The sequence below is a fragment of the Lethenteron reissneri genome, chromosome 56 (genome assembly GCF_015708825.2).
Source record: "Lethenteron reissneri isolate LAM-NWPU_2019-01 chromosome 56, ASM1570882v1, whole genome shotgun sequence".
NCBI lineage: Eukaryota > Metazoa > Chordata > Hyperoartia > Petromyzontiformes > Petromyzontidae > Lethenteron > Lethenteron reissneri.
The window spans coordinates 8,830,976-8,852,950 of NC_083834.1; positions in this window are offsets into that span (position 1 = coordinate 8,830,976).

Below are 21,975 nucleotides of genomic sequence, written 5' to 3' on the forward strand. Positions count from 1 at the left end.
TTTGCCGTGCGCCATCGCTGGCTGTGTCCCTCAATAACACGGCGGCCTTTAAAGAGAAAATAAATAAGCAATGGCTTTTCTTCACAGTACATCCGTAGATAGGCCAGAAGGGAGACGGAGTGGATAATAAGAGATGTCGAATGCACGCTTACACCATGGTGCCTGATGAGAATTTGTTTTAAGTGTTTTCTGATCTCCGGTTTTTACATTGAAATTTGTCTGTAAAATTTGACTCGATAAATAAACGTCACATACGATAAGTTTGCTGAACAATTGCAGATATCTGTCAGAGAGACGCAACTGCAAAACACAGCAGAGATGAAGAATGGCCGGCATGAAAGTTGGGTAGTAGTATTTATAATAAGGCAGATAAGAGCAGGTTGGATTGCTTTCAGAAAGCTTAACTTGATAATTAATGTTAACATAGCAAGGCACCAGAAATGTCGCTGGTCACTTGCCAAAAGAAATGTCAAAAAGCGCAAAAAATGGAAAAACGCGCAAAGAAAGAGCACGTGGGTTAGAGACATCCTCGCACCATGGCGCAAAGGCGCCATGGTGGCTATGAGATGTTAACTCCCTCGCCTGGTATACAGGAAATCGTGGGTTCGATCCCGGGCCTGACGCCTGCTTCTGTATATGTGGAGTTTGCGTGTCTCTCTCTCTCATCATCATGACGGTGGCAATGAGATGTTAACTACCTCACCTGGTCTACAGGAGGTCGCGGGTTCGATCCCGGGCCTGATGCCTGCTGCTGTAAATTTGGAGTGTGCATGTCTCTCTTTCATCATCAGCACGATGGCTAGGAGATGTTAACTCCCTCGCCTGGTCTACAGGACGTCGTGGGTTCGATCCCGAGCCTGACGCCTGCTGCTGCTGTATATTTGGAGTTTGCATGTCTCTCTCTCTCATCATCATCACGGTGGCGAGATGTTAACTCCCTCGCCTGGTCTACAGGACGTCGTGGGCTCGATCCCGAGCCTGACGCCTGCTGCTGTATATGTGGAGTTTGCGTGTCCCTCTCTCATCATCATCACGGTGGCTAGGAGATGTTAACTCCCTCGCCTGGTCTACAGGAGATCGTGGGTTCGATACCGAGCCTCACGCCTGCTGCTGTATATGTGGAGTTTGCGTGTCTCTCTCTCATCATCATCACGGTGGCTATGAGATGTTAACTACCTCACCTGGTATACAGGGGATCGTGGGTACGATCCCGGGCCTGACGCCTGCTGCTGTATATGTGAAGTTTGCGTGTCTCTCTCTCTCATCATCATCACGGTGGCAATGAGATGTTAACTCCCTCGCCTGGTCTACAGGAGGTCGTGGGTCCGATCCCGAGCCTGACGCCTGCTGCTGTATATTTGGAGGTTGCGTGTCTCTCTCTCTCTCCCTGTGGTCGCGATGTTTTTTTTTTCTATGGCTCCTCCGGTTTCCCCCCTCCACATTTAGAATCAGCGTGCGTTCAGAGTATTTGGCTGCTATAAATTTCCACGTGATAAGCGACTTCGTTGAGCTGTCATTTGTGGCCAGGCCGCTTGTGAAATGGAGCGTTTATAGCTTGGTGGGTCTTACCTGGTAAAATAAAAAGTTTCGTTTAGGTCAAAGAAGTAAGTGGGGTCATGACTCAAAAAGTTGATGGCCAATGGTGCAGATTAATCATGGCATGGCAGCCAAGGTCCAGAAATAAAGTGGATGTCTAACGCGGTTAATCTGATTTTATATTTATAGAGTGCCTTTGATCAAGGTGCTTAATATAATTTAAATAACGGTATAAACAATGAAATGATTGAGATGACAGGGGCGTGCAAGGGATGAGGATAGCGTTAGCCACGACAGAGGGCACGTAGGGATTAGGAATATGCAGAGGAGGGAAGGAGTGGAGGGGCGACGGGAGGGAAGAGGAAGGGAATGAGCGATAGACAGAAGAGGCGAGGCTTTAAGAGAGGAACGGAAGGAGGTTTAGGAGGGGGACTACCTTAATGTTCAAGTGCAGTGTTGAGTCTATGGGCAATGTGGAGTCTGTGATGCAGTGTTGAGTCTATGGTGCAGTGTTGAGTCTATGGGCAATGTGGAGTCTGTGATGCAGTGTTGAGTCAGTGGTGCAGTGTTGAGTCTATGGGTAGTAGTGTTGAGTCTATGGGCAGTGTTGAGTCAGTGGTGCAGTGTTGAGTCTATGGGTAGCAGTGTTGAGTCAGTGGTGCAGTGTTGAGTCTATGGGTAGTAGTGTTGAGTCTATGGGCAGTGTTGAGTCAGTGGTGCAGTGTTGAGTCTATGGGTAGTAGTGTTGAGTCTATGGGCAGTGTTGAGTCTAAGGTGCAGTGTTGAGTCTATGGGTAGCAGTGTTGAGTCTATGGTGCAGTGTTGAGTCTATGGGTAGTAGTGTTGAGTCTATGGGCAGTGTTGAGTCTAAGGTGCAGTGTTGAGTCTATGGGTAGCAGTGTTGAGTCTATGGTGCAGTGTTGAGTCTATGGGTAGTAGTGTTGAGTCTATGGGCAGTGTTGAGTCTAAGGTGCAGTGTTGAGTCTATGGGTAGCAGTGTTGAGTCTATGGTGCAGTGTTGAGTCTATGGGTAGTAGTGTTGAGTCTATGGGCAGTGTTGAGTCTAAGGTGCAGTGTTGAGTCTATGGGTAGCAGTGTTGAGTCTATGGTGCAGTGTTGAGTCTATGGGTAGTAGTGTTGAGTCTATGGGCAGTGTTGAGTCTAAGGTGCAGTGTTGAGTCTATGGGTAGCAGTGTTGAGTCTATGGTGCAGTGTTGAGTCTATGGGTAGCAGTGTTGAGTCTATGGTTAGCAGTGCTGCTCAATGTACAGGGGAAGTTGATTCCAGTGGAGGGGAGCGAGGAGGGAGAAGGACCGGTGACGAGATTGGCCACAGGGAGAAGGAGGTACAGAGACAGGGAGAAGATTGGGAATGAAGAGGGTGAGAGGAGGGGACATGTGAAGTACCGGTGAGGACGCTTGACGCCGAGGTTGAGGCACACGTATATTTATTCACAATACGACAGTGGGCATATACACACTCGAGGGGGTATCGGCCCCCTCACCCGTATAAATCGGGATACACCCCTAGCTAACTCTGTCCTAGCCCCGAATCCTCCACTAATGGGCTAGGGGAGGCTAACTGGCCCGACACTGGTAAGTCGGGCCCGGTACCCGGAGTTCCAGACCAGCTCTTACAAGAGCACCGGCTCTGGCTTTCGGGACCACGCCGCTGGCTCAGTCCTGTCCGGCCCTGAAAAGGACATCGAACCAGGGGAGTCCAGGGCTCTATCTAAGACGTCTTCAGTCTTCTTCCCTTAGCTTAAACATAACTAACTCGAGCCCTTTGAACATCCCCTTTTATACCCAACCCCTCCCTGAGGGGTGGGGCCCCGGGGGATCATAACGTTCGAACCAGCCGCTCCCAGGGTGTCTGGCTCGGACGTCGTAGAGGGCACTTGCTCGTGCACTTACGTAGCCCCGCCCACTGTGTTTGTTTTCCATAGGCTGCCATGCATAACGGGCCCTCTCTTTAACACCCCTACACATGTAAGGAGACGAGAGGCGAGGTGAGGGGGGTGGCAGGGCCATGGAGAGATGCAAGCGCTTTAGCACGGAAATTGAGGACGTTATCAAAAGAGTGCGAGCCGATAATTGCCCCATTTGATTGCCGAAATTATTGTGAAAGTGGTTAGGCACCTGGGGTGGCAGAAGGTTGATGGGCATCGGAGAATGTGTCACCAACAACATCACCACCGCCCCACGTGTGATGTAATATCCGACCCCTTCCACGCCTCCGCACGGACTCTGATGCGGGATGGTAATGTCTCGTGACTTCGTGTCATCGCCGTTTAAGCCTTTCGTCAAATGTGTTGTGTTTCTTTTTTTTTTTCTTCTTAAAATTTCAGCCCAACGCGATGTTTACCGTCTCTCTCTCTGGCGTGAATCAGGTCGCCCCATTGTCGTGATTTTGCTCAAGTGCCAACGACGCCGCCGTGGTGTCTTCGCGGAGTCGCACGTTCAATCTCCTGGAGCGGCAGTGGTAACAACGGAAGGAGTTTCCTAAATCCACCACCCCTCCTCCTACCCCCCCACCCACCCCAACCCCACTCTGCTCTCCAACCCAGCGTCACAAATAGGTGCGGCCCAAGTTCGTCGATTTACTAAAACTAAACCTTTTGTTTTTACTTTACCAGGTAAGCTACGTAGATATTGTTTTAAAGAAGTGACTTGGTCATCACAAATTGACAGCTCAACGAAGTGGCTCATCACCACGTGGACAAATTTACAGCAGCCACATACTCGAAATGCCTGATGTTGATTCTAAATGTGGAGGGAAATACCGGAGGACCCGGAAGAAAATACACGGGAAGAAAGAGAGAGAGACACTCCAAATATATATAGCAGGTGTCAGGGTCGGGATGGAACCCACGACCTCCTGCATACCAGGCGAGGTTGTTGGGGTAAAGCGTGGGTTACTGCTTCCCCCCCTGTATTCCAAGACGTCTAGCCGGCCTCGAAGGAGTAGGCCCAAACACTCTCTTGGGTGGGGAGTAGGGGGTATGAAGCCTATCTACCAGCAGTGCAACCTTGTACCCTGTTAGCGGCAGAGGTGCCACCATCACCTCGCTTTTATTTTGCCCCCCATGGTTTTCTTATTCTCAGTGCTATGCCCCCCCCTCCCTTCCCCCCCGCGTTTTCTGCCCGATTCAGACGAAGTTCAGAAAGTCGAAGGGGTGTAAAATTAGCCCGCGGAGCCAGGCCGCGGAGCAGAATTTCATTTATCAGACCGGCGGAGGCCATCCAATCAAGGCGGGACGGATGCCGTGGAGATTCAAATGTCCGCGCGTGTGCGTGCCAAGTGTGTGGCGCTGCGAGGCTGCGTGCGAGGGCGCGCTGCGCGCAAACACGTCCCCGCCATAATTGAACCGCTGATAAGCAAAAAAGAGTCAAAACTACTTCGCGCGGAACTCAACCGAGCGAAACGCCAGGCACGTTGGTCACCAACACGCGGGGTGGTGGTTCATACTCTTAGTTCTTTCGGTAAAGTCACGTGGGTAAAAAATGAAATAAAAATAAATACAAAATAAATATATTGTTTTATTTTTATTAATTTTATTAATTTTAATTTCATTTTTTACCTACGTGACTTTACCGAAAGAACTAAGAGTATGAATCCTTGTAGTCACGAAAGCTTCACATCTAGGGGTGGTGGTGGTTGGTAGGGGTGGCGGTGGTTGGTAGGGGTGGTGGTGGTTGGTAGGGGTGGTGGTGGTTGGTAGGGGTGGTGATGGTTGGTAGGGGTGGTGGTGGTTGGTAGTGGTGGTGGTGGTTGGTAGGGGTGGTGGTGGTTGGTAGGGGTGGCGGTGATTGGTAGTGGTGGCGGTGGTTGGTAGGGGTGGCGGTGGTTGGTAGGGGTGGCGGTGGTTGGTAGGGGTGGTGGTGGTTGGTCGGGGTGGTGGTGGTTGGTCGGGGTGGCGGTGGTTGGTAGGGGTGGCGGTGGTTGGTAGGGGTGGTGGTGGTTGGTAGGGGTGGTTGGTGGTGGTGGTGGTTGGTGGTGGTTGGTAGGGGTGGTGGTGGTTGGTAGGGGTGGTGGTGGTTGGTAGGGGTGGTGGTGGTTGGTGGTGGTGGTTGGTAGGGGTGGTGGTGGTTGGTAGGGGTGGTGATGGTTGGTAGTGGTGGTGGTGGCTACGTTGCTGCAAGTGCCTGCCTGTAATCATCCAGCGCTGTGTGGGGGGTGAAGCAGCGAGGGTTGGTGGCACACACACAGATGTTGTTGTGAAACTCCTTTCTTCCTGTGGACTTCAAGGAGCTGCTCCGTAACCCTGCCTCGCCAGGAGAAGGAGGCGGGTTAACAAATGTGGACACCAACTGTTTTATAAGAATAGGCTCTTACTCTTTTACACGGAATCATGTCTGCATTGACCACATATACTTGTGGTGAACATGACAACGAAAAAAACTTGCTCCGATAGTGCATGACGCATTGTCTTTGAAACTAGTTGGTCCACTCCAGAGGCAGCTTTCTTTAGAGCCCAGCCTCAAACAGTGTTAGACCAGAGGACGCCAAAAGGCCAACAGCGCAAAGACGATGTTTTATTGCCAGAAAAGGTCAAACCTATTCTGATATTGTGATACTGGCAAGAGAAGTCGCATGTATACCATTGGAACCTCATTTGCCAGAAGAAAAAATATGATAATTGTTTTTTTACCCTTTTATCTGGCAACAAAACTGACACCTTTTTTATTGCATTGACCACAATACCTGCAGTCATAATGCAAACAAAAAAGATAACTCTGATAATGCATGCATTGTCCTTAAAGTTGATTGGTCCACACCCGACACAGCTTTCCTTAGAGCCTAGTCTCACATGGTGTTGGACCAGATTACGTCAAAAGGCGCATACATTATCGCATGGTGAACCAAATGTTTTATTAGGAAGCCACTGTAGCCGTGCACTTTTAAACTAGATTGAAAACTTATTTCCCTTAGAGCTGCTTTCTTGTGTTTAGTTTGTTGTCCCCCCCCGCACCTCCGACTAGCACGGTTGTCAACGTACGGTGCGAAAGCAGTTCAACATACACCTTTTCCGTCTGTGTGGAATAGAGTGTTTCCCCCTCGCACGTGCGGGTTTTCACCAGGTGCTCTGGTTTCCTCCCACGTGTACAAGCACTCATTCATTGGCTGATAGCACCTCCACATATAGAGGATGGCAGAGCTTGGAGGGGGGAGGAGAGAGGCATGGCTGCCTTTCCCGCTCGTCTTTGGTGAATGGATAGCCGCGTTTCTGAGTCGTCCTCTCTCTCTTTCTGTGCGTCTCTGTCTCCCTCCGAGAGTGAGCGAGTGAGTACTGTGCAGCGACGGCGCGTTATAATTCAAAATTATGATGATGATGATCATTATTATCGCTACATTTACAGACACGTAAGCGCATCGGAGAAGTTTACAGCGCAAATCGGTCCATTGGCACACCCGCAGGCTCATTATCGTCATCCTCACCAAGGCCTCACGTTGTGTTTGCTTTTATTGACATCAAGCAATGATGAAAATTAGCGAAAGGCTTGAAGAGCTTCCTCGCACATTAGCTGCATTGTTTTGGACAAAACGATTGCAAACATTGACAGCGCCGTTTAGCCCGTTGCCGAGAGAGGCGCCACTGATTTATGTCAATTAATTTGAACGACAACAACAATGTACAACACATGCCGAGGATGCTGCCGTTACCACGCTACCACTTTGCAAATTTCGACCGCGTTAAATGGCCACTAATACGCGAAGTGCGCGTGCGTGTTTGCTTTAATTGCAATTAGCGCAGACGAGCGCATGCAAATCGCTCCAAAGAACACACCGACTGCTGCTCGCTGAGTCCACGGCATGAACACATGTCACAATGGGCCTTGGCACATGGGTGCTGTGTTTTCTTTAATAAATATTTTGAACGTGCTCCTAAAATAAATATCGGCACCGAGTGATATTTGCAGTCCGATGTGTTCTTCCGAAGAATAACGTCAAAGCCAGATCGGGGTAATTTGACAATAAAAAAGCGTCTGTTTGTGTTGTTTTTATTTATTACGGACAAAAAAAAAGGTCACACTTGCGTGGAATTGATCATCGTAGCAATTATTATAATTAACCCAACGTTTCATGTTTTCCCAAACAGTGTTTGTGAATCGCACGTTAATGCACAATGCGTGGGCTGCTTTACACGCGTCCACGTGTGCCTCTGTCGACGCCGCTAATTGTGAGAGCGGCGAAGTTGTGTTTCTGTTGGTTGAGTGGGCGGGGGGTGAGTGGGCGGGGGGGATATTGGGCCAGATGTGTCTCGTCTCCAAATCTGAAGCGTAATAGCCGCTCGCCTCCGCCGTTGTAGTCCGATTGAAAATGGTAAATGCCCACTGTGCCACGATGTATCTATTCGTTTACAACAAGTATAACCCGTAAAAAAAAGTTTTTCACTATAAATCCTTTATACGCGTGGCGGCGAGAGTCCTCTCGTCCTCTGGCAGTCTGGCTTGAGATGGCTGCTACCTATGGGTCAGATGATTGCATTGCACCATTAAGCAATTGGTAATTAAATATAATATTTTGTCCTAATAAGTGTAAAATTGTGGAAAAAAAAATTTCACGAACATTAATTGTCACGCGCAACGAGTCTGTGTGGAAAATGTCAGCTCGATTGGATCACGGGAAGTGGGTTAAAAAAACGAGCGAAAGATTTGCACGGTCGTAAGCAAGCAAGCGAACTTAATATAAAGGATTTAATAATCACGAGCTTCGGGGAGGGCATGAACGCAGCCCATCGCTACAACACTGCCTCGCGTCATCGGCCATAATCGATGCGCTGCTGCATGAAGAACGCGCTTCCTACGAGCGTGGGCAAGTAGCGGTGAGCGCTACGCCGCGCTACGAACCCGGCCACCCGAGTTCGATTCCCGCTCGCGGGCCAACACACAGTGGCGATTATCTGAACCCGTCCTGGGCCTCCCCTAGGTCGACTCAGCCTCAAATTAGTTCCTGGTGCGCTGTGCAAACATCGCCACGCACCTTTACATCAACCGCACCTTAACAACTCTTGGAACCTCCCAGTTCAACCAGTCTACACAACAAAGGCTCATTCCTAGCAGCGTGCTTCAGCCGCACCGAACCTCACAATAATAATATCCAGGAGCCTGCCTTGGCTCCCTCCCACCCTCAACCAGTATATATACATGGACTGTTTTCTTGGAATTTCTCTTTACTTGATACAGCTGTCGTGCTGTGACGGTTCCACCTGAAGACGGAAGCTTGTGTCGCCTCCGAAACGTCGTGATTTTTTATTTTTTTTATTTTACTTTTATTAATTTTTATTTTCATTTTTTATCTACGTGACTTTACCAACAAAACCTAAGAATTTGAATCCTTGCAGTCACGAAAGCTTCAAATCTAGAGACAAAGGAGGTCGGGCATGATGCTGGTCACCAATCCCCTTCATAGGTGCTCGCTAACAGCACTTGCCCCAACAGTAATGTTAAGGCTACACGGGGGGTCTTTATCTATGTTACTGGAACAATAAGCGAGGACTCGTGTGGACCCCTCTCGCACTGAGAGACAGAGAGAGGGACACGTGGGTTAGAGCGCGGTCGCAGGACGAAACGCATCGTTTTGATCGCCGAGTGAAGCAAGCGGGATTGGCCAGGACGCGTCACGTGCAGGGATGATGGCGTGGGGTTTAGATCGCGTTATTTATAAATGTGTCGTTACCCTCCACCACCCGACACGGCCAATCAGTAAAAAAGTGTCACGTTGACAAATAGTTCACTGCTTTAGCCCACCGGTGTGTTGGCCAGTGTCGGGTGGTGGAGGGTTAAGACACATTAAAAATAACGCGATCTAAACCCAAAAACGTTGATTATGAATAATATTGGTCGCGAAAGCCTGCTACGTGTTAAACTCGTGGGGTTAAGTTGAACTTCTGCCCGCACCGTGCGTAGCCAAGCGTTGCTAATCGTGGGGATGCGGGGGCGGTGGGGATGGGGGAGAGAATAACAAACTAAAGCACACAAAAGCAGTTCTAAAGGAAATGAGTCTTCGACCTAGATTCAAAGGTGCCGAAGCTCCGGTGACTTCCTAATATCGGAAAGGTAGAGAGCTCCGCGTTCCAGACGGCCGCAGAAACGCGGCTAAAATGCGCGCGACGATGCGATGACCTCAGTCGTCTTTGTGCGATGGGCGGCCCAAAGCCTCCTTCGGCGGCGGGGGTGATGGACGGGGTTTCGAGCGACGGCCTTCATCGAAACTCCTCGGACGAGATCGGCAAAAAGGCGTCGAGGTTCATTTGCGGCGAGCGCTCCGCGTGTGTCGCGATGCGCGCCGATGGTCGAGTTTGGCAACGGAGTGGCAGCAACAAAAGGGGCGCAAGGGGAGGGGACGTCACCCTCACGGAGACGGAGCCACGAGGCGAGCTCACGTGCACGAGAGGGGCTCCGCGGAGCGCTGCGTCGCTGGATCGATGAGCGGCGCAGGGGCGCTGGGGGTCGCCTTGATCCAGGAATGGATCGATCACTGGCGACGACGATGATGGTGATGATGGTGATGATGGTGATGGTGATGATGGTGATGATGATGGTGGTGATGATGGTGGTGGTGGTGATGATGGTGGTGATGATGGTGGTGATGGTAGTGATGGTGATGATGGTGGTGATGGTGGTGATGGTGGTGATGATGATGATGGTGGTGATGATGATGGTGGTGATGATGATGATGGTGGTGATGGTGGTGATGATGATGTTGATGATGATGATGGTGGTGATGATGATGGTGGTGATGGTGGTGATGATGATGTTGATGATGATGATGGTGGTGATGGTGGTGATGATGGTGGTGATGGTGGTGATGATGATGTTGATGATGATGATGGTGGTGATGATGATGGTGGTGGTGATGATGGTGATGATGATGATGATGATGTTGATGATGATGGTGGTGATGGTGGTGATGATGATGGTAATGATGATGATGGTGGTGGTGATGGTGATGATGATGTTGATGATGATGATGGTGGTGATGGTGGTGATGATGATGATGATGATGTTGATGATGATGATGGTGGTGATGATGATGGTGGTGGTGATGATGGTGATGATGATGTTGATGATGATGATGGTGGTGATGGTGGTGATGATGATGATGGTAATGATGATGATGGTGGTGGTGATGGTGATGATGATGTTGATGATGATGATGGTGGTGATGGTGGTGATGATGATGATGATGGTAATGATGATGATGGTGGTGATGATGATGATGTTGAAGATGATGATGGTGATGATGATGGTGATGATGATGATTATGGTGATGATGATGGTGTGATGATGGTGGTCATGATGATGGTGATGATGATGATGATGGTGGTGATGATGATGGTGATGATGGTGATGATGATGTTGATGATGATGGTGATGATGATGATGGTGATGATGGTGATGATGATGATGATGATGGTTGTGATTGGATGGCGTCACGCCTGCCCGGTGTACAACTACGACGAGTCAACGCTCCACAGTGAAGACGCCCGCGTTCATCCAAATCCACCCCCCCCCCCCCCAGAGAAGTGACCCCCAACCCTCGTGTCGAGGCATCCGTCGCCGCCTCTCCACGCCGACAATTGCGCGCGCATCTCCCGCCCGCCTCGCTAATCAATGCGCGCAATTTAACCACGGCCATTAAGGCACACGCCGTTTGCCTCGATTGATCGTTGCCAATGAACACCGCCACGCCGTTAATTTGGCCTCTCGCTCTCTCTCTCACTCTCTCTCGTCTCTTTCTCTCTCGCTCTGTGTGTGTCGCGTGATTGCGGTGACCGCTCGCGGATGCCCCGAAACGCACGCACGACTTCGCATTACAAGGCATAAGCGGACACTTAAGACGTGTTTTTTTCATTCATGTTTTATTGTACACCTCATTTTAAAGAGATTACCTATTCATAGCTTGACTCATAAAGCACGCGTGTACCTCCCCCCCCCCCCCCCCCCCCCCCCCGGAGGAGACATAGGCTTGATATATCCGGCTGTGATTTATCCACACCATTGCAATTTCTTCGATGCCACGGTCCATCTCGCTGCGGCACGCGACATTGTCTCATCGCTCCGTCTCTACTCTCGGTCGCCTGTTCCCTCCTTCAGCTGCTAATCCGTTTCGGCCTCGACCATCGGCCACCGTCTCTCTTGTTTGACCACGACGCGTCTTGCCCAAGTCCACTCAACTTTCTAAACCGTTTGAAGTATGTATGTCTGCTGAACTCTGGAAGGACAATAAACTAAACACACACAAAACTGTTGTAAAGAAATGACTTTTCAATGTAGTATAGTCGTGTAGTGTATAGTAGTGTATAGTGTAGTGTGTATTGTGTATTCCTGTCTAGTGAACTTCTTTCGCACCGTACGTAGCCAGCCGTGCTGATCGGTGGTGCGGGGGGAAGGTGAACAATCTAAACACACAAAGAGCAGTTATTAAGAAATTAGTTTTCAATTTAAATTTAAAAGTGCGTAGCTCCAGTGGCTTCCTAACATCGGAAGGAAGAGCACGTTCCAGACGGCCGCAGAAGCGCGTCTGAAAGCGCCGAGCGATCCGGTGATCACCGCCTTTGTTCGATGGCTGAGCCAAAATCCGTCGCTGCGAGGGTGACCGGGAGTTGGCAAGATGGTTTATGCTCCTTGGCGAGATCAGCGAGCTATTGCGCGGTTAATTTGTGGCAAGCACTGTTGTACACAATTTTGTGTTAATTGTCGTTACGTTTATTTACCAAGGAAAAGCCTCAAGGCTCTTTTACAGGAGGGTTTTGGAAAGTCGTCACGGTGCTGTGCGCATCTTTGCGTGCGGGGAGCGGTGGCGGAGCGGTTAGCGCGCTGCGCTACGATTACCCGGCGTCCCGAGTTCGATTCCCGCTCAACGGCCGGTCATGGGTTTCTTCCCCCTAGGTGGACTCGGCCTCAAATGAGTGCCTGGTGCGGTGTTGTAATCATCGCCACTTGGGAGACGAAGAGGGGCGGGCGTGGTGCTGGCAACCCCAACCCTCGTGTGCCGTGCCGGCCTTCAGAGGTGCTGCTACTCGCTAACAGCACTTGCCCTCGAAGCCTGTTACAGGCTATACGGGGCGGGGATCTTTGCCTTGGGTGGCCGTGAGTGATTCCGTTTGCTTCCCAGCGGCACGTTAAAGATCCCGTGGCGTCAGTGCACGTGGCGTGCTCATCGCGTTGCTGGTGGCACAGTCCATTGAGCAAACGTCGCCTTGTCATGTATATATTTAGGTATTAAGTTATTATTTAGTTATTAAACGCTGGCACGGGAGAGGTGAACGACGTGAAACCGCGACAGAGTCAGACATTATTTTTTTTAATTCACGCGAACGCGTCCTTTATTCGCCTACTCATTTATATATATATTTTCAATAATGTATCTGTTCATTTATTTAGTTATATTCGGCGCACCCAGATTCCGACGGCGTGGCCCCGCCCCCACCCCCCTCCCTCCCTCCCGTACCGCCGGCGACATCATCCATCTCACTTGGCGAAAAGAGACGGCGAGTTTCGGGACCATTCATTCCACCGCCGTCCCCCTTCCCACAGCCGCCTCGGCCTTCCAGCCACCTTCTGCTTTATCAAGGCGGAACACATTTTAGCCGTAAGTCACGTCGGTGCCACGTTGACTGGGATTCCATTAGGCAGCTACTGCTGTTGCTGCTGGCTGCTGCTGGCTGCTGTTCTGCGAACTGCGAGGTGGTTTATTGCCATTCGAGCAGGAGAGTCGGCTGCAGCGATGCCTCCTCTCGGGACATTAAAGCCTGGATTATCCAAGCGGTGGGTGTCAGTGTCAGGATGGAATTACCCGTTACTTGGTGACATTTTCTCCTCCTGCTAATGTCAGCCCCGCAACGATAATCCCGTCTCTTCTGCCACATCCTCTGCTCAGTTCTTACCCCTGTGAAACGCGGCGACAAAAATAGCGCACGGCCTCTCATCTCATCTTAACGAGATTTAACATAGCGCCTTCACGGCAATTATACAATTGTACGCAGCATGATAATACGTTGAAATAAAGAACGGGGTTAGTTGTACGTGGTGTGTAGTTGTGATGCTGTAAAGCAAAGCGGATTGATAAGGAGGGGTTGGGATAGCGCCTGATCGTAGTTGGGGGGGGGGGGGGGGGGTAGATGGGGGAGGGGGGGGCTGAAAGGTAATTGCATCGGGAAGACGAAGCAGAGTGAAGGGGCCCACCACGTTAGAGTCTCCGTGCATTTATGCAGCAGCAGCAACAATCCATCAGCAGTTCCCCAAGAACTCCACCGTGAGTAACTTTTGTCTTAGGTCACCATCGACCTAAGCGAGGGGAAATGTGACCGACTCACCACCAGCAGCATCAGCGGCGGCGGCGGCGGCGATGCAGCGGGGGACATCTGTGAGCCAATCGGTCACGTCTCCTCGAATTCGTTTGTGATGGTGACCCCAGGCACAAGGCGACACACGGTTCACTTCTTCTGGAACTGCTGCTGATTGTTGTTGCGTAATGCATAGAGGCTGGGTGCTGTGTGCACGTGCCTTATTGTGTTAATGTGCAACTTTGAAATCGAGATTGAAAACTCGTTTCTTTAGAACTGCTTTCTGTGTTTAGGTCCGCGTCCTTCCCTCGCACCTCCGACTAGCACGGTCGGCTACGTACGGTGCAAAAGAAATTCTACATACATAGACTACACCATACACTACAATGCACACTACACTATACACTACATGCTACACTATACACTACCCTACACACTACACTATACAATACAACACATTACTATGTGAAATTGAAAACTAATTTCTTTAGAACTGCTTTGTGTGTTTAGTTTGTTGTCCATCCCCCGCACCGTCGACTAGCACGGTTGGCTACGTACGGTGCTAAAGAAGTTCAACAAACACAACGTTCCGACGCCGGTGACGGCGCCGTGGGGAGTGGTGGTGGGTGGCGCTTTCTCGTCAATTACAGATTTGACTCCACCTCCAAAGTGTCACCAGCTCAACCCTTGCTCCACCCCCCCCGCGGCTATTTCGCCAAATAAGGTCACCACCGCTAATCGGCAATCTCGGCACGCGTTGAAGCCCCCCAAAACTCTGCCCCCCAAACCCCCCAAATCCACTCCCCCCAATCTCTCCCAAACCCCCTCCCCCCAACCCCCAAACCCACTCCCCCCAACCTCTTTCAAACCCCCTCCCCCCAAACCCATCCCCCCAACCCCCTCCCCCCAACCCCCTCCCCCCAACACCCCCAAACCCCCGCCCCCCAACCTCCCCCAAACCCCCTCCTCTCAACCCCCCCAAACCCCCCCCCCATCCCCCGACGAAGCATCACTCTGTTTCTTTCTTTCTGTTGCTGTTGTTGTTGCAAACTTAGAAACTCCGGGCCCCTTATCTGCGCAGACGCAGCGACTTATTAAAATATTACAAACCGAGATAGCGGAAGAGGAGAGAGAGAGAGAAAAGTAAAGATAACGTTTACAAATTGGGTTCTTTGTATCGCATCGGCTGCCTTGCCAGCAATTATAAATCTCCACGAATTAGCTTACTCTGCTCACTATCAAGTCTCAGCAGAAGGGAATACTGCGCACACACAAACACACACGGACGCTCTTTCTTTCTTTCAAAGTGAGCATCGATTTGTAAAATCATTCCAATTCATCGCCCTAAAAATCCATACCGCGGACAACTCCCGAGGTGTCGAATATCTTCGCAGAATCCTCGACTGATGTTTAAATAAAAAATGCCAACAAACTAAAAAATAATCATCTCTTCCGCGTTGCCATCTGCGCGCCAGAGATTTCTCGCGTACTTTGCCGGAGGGGGGAGGGGGGGGTGATTGGCCAGGTAATGGGGCTCATTAGGTGAGGACGTGGCGTGGGACAATGAGCGCGGCTCACCCACTGAGATGAAACGTGTCAAAATGCAAGCCGAGCAATTACGTGCGCATTATTGAGGTCGTAACTCACTTCACACCAACGAGTGGCCAAATGTGCCGGGCGGTGGTGGCTACGCGCGCGTGGCATGTAATTGCGGCACCTGTGGAGACACGGATGTTCGCGAAATTCCCTTGCCGTGGGTGTCAAGGTGCCGTAATACCCCGGCTCGCCAGGAGAGGGCGGTGCAGCAGGGTGCGGACTAATCTCCATCTGTCCCATCTGCATGGGCTAGAGCTGATTAATTGGCTGAAAACATCTTAATATATTCAGGACTGCAGAGCTTGGGTAATTGTTGGTAGCGCCGACTCACCGTCGGGCTGTTGCCTTCCAGCTCGTATCTGTGGGTTCCCAGCGAATGTGAGGTTTAATACACCACGAACAATGAAGACGCTATATATATATACCTATAAATAAGACGAACAAACACGTGGTAAAAATGAGCAACAAATCCGTCGCTGTGATCGAAAATAGTGGCGATGGAGATAGGTCGGACACGGAGGGAGTTGTGGCCGGATTGTGTGACCGAAGCACCGGTCGAAATGGAGATCTTTCGGGATCGATTTATTCTTCCTGTTCTATTTTTTTTCGTAGTTTTCGTTTTTTCATTCTCTAACCTTTGCGTCACACCTCTTCCCACGGCTCTGTGCTTAAAGCGAGCTAACCTATTCATTCATATTCATGGCTTGGCTTCGCGAACGAAGATCTAGGAAGGACATCTTCTGCAGGCACGCTGGTGGCTGAAGAGGCCTATGCGGGACAAGCAGGTCCTGCCACAACAGCTGCAAGTATAGGTCTCATCTGGGATGGGTGCTGAGGGATCATGGTTCTTCCTCCTCCTTTTGTCCTCCATACGGGCCCTGCGGGTATCTTCGAAGAAGGAGGTGGCCTGGTGGACTGTGTGCCGCCAGGAGTTGCGATCAGCTGCTTGTGTTTCCCACTGACGGTGATCGATGCAGCAAGCAGTGAGGGACTTCTTCAGGGAGTCTTTGTATCGCTTTCGTGGTGCCCCTATGTCGCGATGGCCAGAGGACAGTTCCCCATACAGCACGATCTTAGGCAAGCGGTGGTTCTCCATCCTGGCGATGTGCCCTGCCCAACGAAGCTGTGTCTTGAGGACCATGGCCTCGATGCTGATGACCTTCGCTGACTTGAGGACTTCAGTGTTGGCGACGAAGTCACTCCAGTGAATATTGAAGATTGTGCGGAGGCAGCGCTGATGGAAACGCTCGAGGAGACTCAGGTGACTGACCGGGGGGGGGGGGGGGGGGGGTAGACGTGAAGATTTCCTTCTTGCCTGCGCAAAGGAGCTTTCAAGTGGAGTGCAGTGTGCGCAGAACTGACCCCACCCTTTAAACCCGGGGTTCGTCTGCCATGGCCTAGCAAGCTGGGACGGTGACAGCGAGGTCCTCGGGCCGTAGGTTTTACATCAGAGTTTCCTTATCCTAGGTAGACGGCCTTCCAAGGCTGAAGAGATCCACCTTCCCTGCTATTTCAAACCATAGCTGGTAGGCCACAGCCGCAGTCCACAGTAACGAAGTGGCGCGCCTTGGTCCCGAACACTTGGCCGTTGGGTCCTAACGAGACCCTTCCGCCCTGGCCGGTGACTCCGTCGTGGGAGTTCATTCGCCCAGTGATGCAGTGTTGACATCACCCCCTCACGTCGTTTAGCCCGCCAGCTGAAGCGGTTTACCGGGGTGTGGCACTAGGAGCCAGACGTCAGAGATTCAGGAGATGGATGAGGACCAGTGTTTCCGTCCACTCAAAAATTGAGTGCAGCTACCAGAAACAAAGGTACTACCTCTACCCAGAGCTCCCTACACCCCTAGCGAGCTAACCACAGCGGCACGAATTGCCACTAATTCGAACTGCTACTGTCAGGGCATCGCCGTTGGAATGAATGATGGCCAGTGGCTCAGACGAATGACCGAGCAGCCCCAGCCAAGTGAGGGCATCTGCCTAAGAGGGCATCGACTGGAAGAATCCGATGAGCTATGAAGCTCTTTTTTTTCACAGACGTCCACCAGGGACGGGTCAGACGTTAAGAGATGGAGTAATGTATCACAGCTCGTGTGCAGGTGGATTTTTGCGTGCTAGGACAATGGGAGATTTAAACTTACTATTTTATTTCGACCAGGAAAGAGCTGTGTGGCTCTTTCTCAGAAGCGACCTGGCTATCACAAATGATAGCTCGACAAAGTGGCTTATCGTGTGGAAAGTTAGAGCAGCCAATTACTCTGAACGCGTAATGTTGATTCTCAATGTGGAGGGAAACCCGGAGGACCCGGAGAAAAATCCGCGTGACCACGGGGGAGAAAGTGCCAACTCCAAATATACAGGCGTCGGGGACGAACCCACGACCTCCTGTATACCAGGCGAGGGAGTTAACATCTCGCCACCGTGGCGCCTTCAAGCTAGCAGTGGATCGATCGTGGTTCACGATGATGATGATAATGATGACATTAGCTCAAGTCAAGTCAGCATCCCGAGACAAAAATGAGTAATGCGTTCACACTCATCTCAGCAGCGTCATACGCAGCCTCGCGCCAAGCGATGACAATTTCTCATTCCCATTGTTGGGGGCCAAATTGTCTGTAGGTCAACCGCTAATGGCTGGGTGACTGCTAATTAGCTCATCATCGCAGTGGCTGATATCATCATTACCATCATCATCATCACAGCTGGTAATGTTGCAGCCAGGCAATCTCAACACGTGTTGATTCTAAATGTGGGGGGGGGGGGGGGGGGGGGCGTGGTTGTGGCTCGCGGAGCCTCCGGTGGGCAGCTGCACCGCTTGCGCCGCTCGATAGCTACGCCGCCGTGCTGGCTGGGCCCGCCCCTAGGTCGACTCGGCCTCAAACGAGTTACCCGGTGCGGTGTGTAAACACCGCCACTGGGGAGACGAAGCCGGCAGGGCGTGGTGCTGTCCACCCACCCCTGTCATGTGCCGTGCCGGCCTTCATATCTGCTGCTCGCTAACAGCACTTGCCCCAACAGTCTGTTAGAGGCTACACGGGGGAGCGGCGGGGAGGGAATATTTGTCTTTGATAACCATAAAATAGTCCCCATCCAGCGGCACGTTAAAGACCCCGTGACGCCGTTCACGAAGTCGTGCTCATCGTGTTGCCGGTGGCACGGTCCACAGAGCAATCGTCCCCCCCCCCACCCCTGCTACTAAAATGATAGCAGGCCTCACCTTGGTTTTTGTTTTATTAAAACGCTGCCACGGGACAGGTGAATGACAAAGTCAGGAGTTGTACCGGCGTCCGTCAGCGCGCTGGCACGGGCGATCGTGGACACAGCTCGCTGAGTGGGGTTTCCGCAAGTGCGGGTCACCGAATGAGCACGCCTCGCCAAAATTTTTTTGAAAGAAAGAAACAAAAAAAATATTCGCCAACCTTTCCCAAACGTGTTAGACAAACCTAAACAAATACAGAATCTTAATGTGCGCTGTTATCCGCTTGAGGCTAACCGGGGTGAATTTAACGTTACCCATTGGTTCTTTCGGTAAAGTCACGTAGGTATAAAGTAAAATAAATCACGACGTGTTAAAACGAATTTGCACTCATTTATAATTAATGCATGAGAAATTATGGGATGACGAGATGGGCAGACTAAATTCTATACACGTATGCGATTGTACACATCATGCATCAGCCCACCCATGGGTGTTAACATTATCAATGCTTTGGAAATGTTAATACCCAAGCACTCCAAATAGCTCCAGTTTAACACGTAGGTTTTCGCGAGCAATATTATCCATAATATAGTTTTTTTTAGTTAGATCGCGTGAATATGAACGCGTCGTTAAACCCGCCACCACTCGACGCAGCCAATTACTCTCCAACACACCTGTGTACTGAACAAGTAACGAATTGGCACTTTCTGTTTACGTGACAAAGCTTACTAGTTGGCTGTGTCGGGTGGTGGCGGGTTTAACGACACATTTACATTCATGCGATTTAACCACCCCAAAATAACAACCTCTTTTGGATAAGCAAACCGCCTTCCGTGCGCTCGCGTACCCGTGCGGCGTCCCATTAGGATTCTTCCGGGATGTGGCAATGATCAAATCTGCGACTGACGAGAAAAAGACGTAATTGACGAGATTCGATTATTGCTGGCGTTAGCCGAGCTAATGGGCCCCGTGGTGTAAGAGAGAGGGGGAATCCACCTTCTGCGGTTCCGATCGAGCAAACTTTGCAGCAGTGAGGATTGGTGAGCCTGGTGTGCTGATGAGTCCGAGTGAGGATGGAACCGGTCTACAGTTGTCTATCTCTGTCTCACCGCCGCCTGTAAGTCAGACAGATTTTACTCAAATCTATTTTTAAAACTCTCCAATCGTAGTAGTGCGACCGCGGTCATCCAAGAACAAGACTGTACAATCTAGCTGTGACGGTCCCACCTGATGACGGAGACTTGTGTTGCCTCCGAAACGTCGTGATTTTTAATTGTATTTATATTATTATCTCTAGAAATGTCATTATTATTTTTTTACCTACGTGACTTTACCGGAAAAAAAACCTAAGAGTATAGCACTTGCCCCAACAGTATGTTAAGGCTACACGGGGGATCTTTGTTTGTTTGTTGTGACGGTCAGGAACAAATGTGCGATAGAGTACACCGACAGAGTTCACGATTGCCTTGGTAAAGTGGCCGACTGATGATGGAACTTTGCACTTTTGATTAAACCTACGATGTATTAAAATTGAATATTTTAATTCGCACTTACTTTAAACGCTCATGGGGTGGAGGGGGGGACAAAAGATGTTCCTACGGATGTGTGATTTCTAATTGAACGGTAAAGATGTCCCGTTAATTAAAGCTTGCGCCTCGCTTTAGGCTTTCATCGGCAAGAGCTTAGATTTACATTCACACCGCAATGTGTGCGCGAAGCGGAGGAGTCCAAATGTTTGGACGCGCTGCGTCACACCTCTGCCGCCGGTAACATGCATAATGCGCAGCAGTGCATGAGCTATGTTCATTAACGCGCCTGCATTCATGTCTATTTAGAAATAAAAATTATAATATTCAATTATTTTCTGAACTCTGGCTGCTTTAAAGGCCTGCGTTGGTGTGTCGATTTTTTATATATATATATATATTTTTTACTCATTTACGGTACATTTGTATGCCAATTGCACGTCAGCTGGGTGGCGGTGGTGGTGGTGGGTGGTGGTGGTTTGTGGTTGGTGGTGGTGGGTGGTGGTGGGTGGTTGGTGGTGGTGGGTAGAGGTGGGTGGTGGTGGTGTGTGGCGGTGGTGGTTGGTGGTGGTGGTGGTGGGTGGTGGTGGTGGGTGGTGGTTGGTGGTGGTGTGTGGCGGTGGTGGTTGGTGGTGGTGGTTGGTGGTGGTGGGTGGCGGTAGTGGTTGGTGGTGGTTGATGTTTGTGGTTAGTGGTGGTGTGTGGTGGTGGTGGTTGGTGGTGGTGGTGTGTGGCGGTGGTGGTTGGTGGTGGTTGGTGGTGGTGGTTGGTGGTGGTGGCGGTTGTTGGCGATGGTGGTGGCTGCACGTGGCTGCCTGTAATCATGCATCGCTGTGGAGGCAGCAGCGAGGATTGGAAACCCTTGGCTCGCCAGGAGGAGGCGTCACAGCCAAAAATGTGGAGTTCGCCTGTTCCGTCTGCACGGGATAGAGTGTTTCCCCCTCGCACGCGTTGATTTTCTCCGGGTGCTCTGGTTTCCTCTCACATGTAAACACTTATTAGTTGGTCACATGCCGACACTCGTGAGTGTGTGTGTTACGTGAGGAGCGGGAGTGCAGCGGTTAGCGCGCTGCGCTACGAACCCGGCGACCCGAGTTCCGATTCCCGCTCGCGGCCTACATTGGTGGCAGCGATTATTATTATTATTATGAACTCAGTCCTGGGTCGCCCCTAGGTCTACTCAGCCTAAAATAAGTACCTGGCGCGATGTGGGAAGATGGCCACTCGGGAGTCAAAGGTGGCCGGGCGTGGTGGTGGCCACCCCACACCATCGTGTGCCGTACGGACCTTTGTCATTGATGCTCGCTAACAGCACTTTCCCTAACAGCCTGTTAAAGCTATACGTTGGATCTGTGTCTATCTTTGTGTATGTGTATCGGGCGTGGTACTGGCTACCCACCCCCTCGTGTACCGTGCAGACCTTCCTCATCGATTTCCGCTAACAGCACTTGCCCCAACACCCTGCTAAGGCTATACGGGGGGGGGATCTTTGTCTATTTTTCCCCCCCCAGGCAAATCCGTGCGGGTCGCCCGAGCGGGTGGCTCCGCATGGCATCCCAACGCTGAGACATCGCGCGCCAATTTCCTTGGCAGTTGTGACAATGGGGGGGCTTAAATCGTCGAGTTTAAAAACTCCAACCATCCGCAACCCCCCACTTCCCCCCCGAGATGAATGAGTGCCCCCCCCCCCATCCCCGTTTACCCAGCTGTAAGATTGCCCCCCCCGTATCTCGTCCCATCCACCGATGTGTTCATCGTCTTGACCCGAGGGCAAGCAAAAAATTAAATGCCACGGACAATTAAGACGGGGCCGTCACCAGCTTGCTAAT